The 1,986-nt window shown below is 34.2% G+C and overlaps 1 long non-coding RNA gene across 1 annotated transcript; it reads left to right on the forward strand.

Moving 5' to 3' along the window:
• Positions 1–454: 454 nt before the first annotated feature.
• LOC149726112 (uncharacterized) lies at positions 455–1,181 on the forward strand. Its single transcript, XR_016386283.1, has 3 exons — positions 455–602; positions 656–797; positions 1,012–1,181. It is a non-coding gene; the product is annotated as an uncharacterized LOC149726112 (long non-coding RNA).
• The last annotated feature ends 805 nt before the right edge of the window (positions 1,182–1,986 follow it).

The following is a 1,986-nucleotide window of genomic DNA, read 5'->3' on the forward strand; positions in this document are numbered from 1 at the left end:
ACTTTTTTGAAGAAGAAGCATTCATTATAAAAAATCAAATAAAATTTAATTTTTTTTCAGTATTTTTGAAATTAGAAACGATCAAACTTGAGTAATAATTTTCTTATGGGAAATTTCATGCATTGCGCCACGGCCAATTTTTCTTTACTCCAGCGGTTGAATTTGCGGTTTTAAAACTCATTTTTTTCAAGAGCTGTTTTGTATTTTAAAACTTTGATGGTAGCTTTAGATCACATTTGAGCATATCTATCAATGCACAAACTTTGATTTTTCGTTGGTATGCCCCTTTAATTCTGTGGTGTTAGTACAGGCAGATTTGGTTACAGCGTTACACAGATGTTTTTATGGGAATTTTGTTTGTAAAACTTGTTAGAACAGAAAGTACTGGAAGAGTTTTCTATTCATATGGTGGAAGTCGTGAGTAATTGCTTCCTAACTCCTCACTCTTAGGATGGTGTTTCGATAATAAACAGGATGCTGCTTAGCAACCTTTCTCTTTAAACAACATGTTTAGAAAAGGTAAGCACAAGAAAAAGTGCCGAATTTTTTATATAAACCAACGATTTCATTCAAGAAATTATCATTTCTTCGAAAGATACAACGTAAGTGACGTTTACATGCGTGTAATAATGTGTACTAACTGTTGTTGCTACAGATGAACAAGTCATTGCTTCTTCTCTTGCTCGTCATCGGACTTCTCGTCCTCGCTTCTGAACCAAGTGATGCGGTCCTTACTTCTCGTCGTCGTATCCGTCGCCGTCGCCGTCGTTGGGTCTGGAACCAACAAGAAGTTTCAGGTATACCCAAATTAGTATTAATGTTCATATTTATAAATGTCTGTCCAAATATAAATACTTAAATATATTACTAACTACAATGTGTGTTGAAATTGATGATATTTTCTGCATAAAGTTAAATCATTTATAAAAATAAGTTGAATCGTCCTATATAATTTATATTATGTTTCACATAGCAATTCGTATAAAACAATATTCGTTCATTTTTAACAAGATCTTGAAGAAAAGGCAATCACTGAACAAGAAGACATGGGTGAAAACTAATTTCCTGTCCTAGAATTAGATCACTTCAATAAAACAACTCAAAAAATCTCGCTCGTTTTGGATTTGAAATACTCATGAATTTACGGGATAAATTACAATTTTGATTTTACAATTTGTAAATCCGGTGTCGCGGAAATCTGGTTCCCATTGGCTACTGCGCATGCGTAGACACGGTACATTTTTATCAGAAATCTTTAAACCTGGTTCCGAAAGAATCATATATTCACGTTTTTATATAGTTCATTCTATTTAATGTAAAAATGTAGGTTTTGTCGCCCCTTGTCCTTGTTGATGACGTGTTAACAATAGTGGTCACTGGTTATACGTCATAATCATGGCGTCATGGTCATAATATATAATTTAAGTTAAAATACAACATAAATTTCTATTAAAAAAAAAAAATTCTTTAACGTAAACCTACGAAGTATGTCGCATCTAACAACTGTGATATTTTAACCGGAAACAAAGTTTCAGATTCCTCATAAAATAAGGTATAAGTAGCCCGTGGAAACCGGTTTTCTAGGGGAACCAGCCACACAGAAAGTAAAAGCGGTGAATTTTGCAGTGGTAAGTTAAACGAAACATCGCTAATTACATCCGTTAGTGGGCGACAGTGAGTCTAATATGCGCCGTAAGCTTAATAGTTGAAGCGCGGTAACCTGGGCCCCAATTCATGGCTATATAAAGTGACCACATGCATGTGGCGTGCAATAAAACACCTGTGTTATAACTCTCAATTGCTTCGCCACGTAACGATAAATAAGAATTCATACCAGTAATAATAATAAGTCTCTTAACTTGCTGCCTGTAACTTGTCTATATGTGATTTATAACACGAGCCGGATTAAATAAATAAAAGGTATAGATAAAAGTGTGAGACAGGAATTCTGTTCTAAATCCTCTATTAGGATTTAACAGCCGCGGT

Source organism: Ciona robusta, chromosome 12 (genome assembly GCF_009617815.1).
Source record: "Ciona robusta chromosome 12, ASM961781v2".
NCBI classification, from domain to species: Eukaryota; Metazoa; Chordata; class Ascidiacea; order Phlebobranchia; family Cionidae; genus Ciona; species Ciona robusta.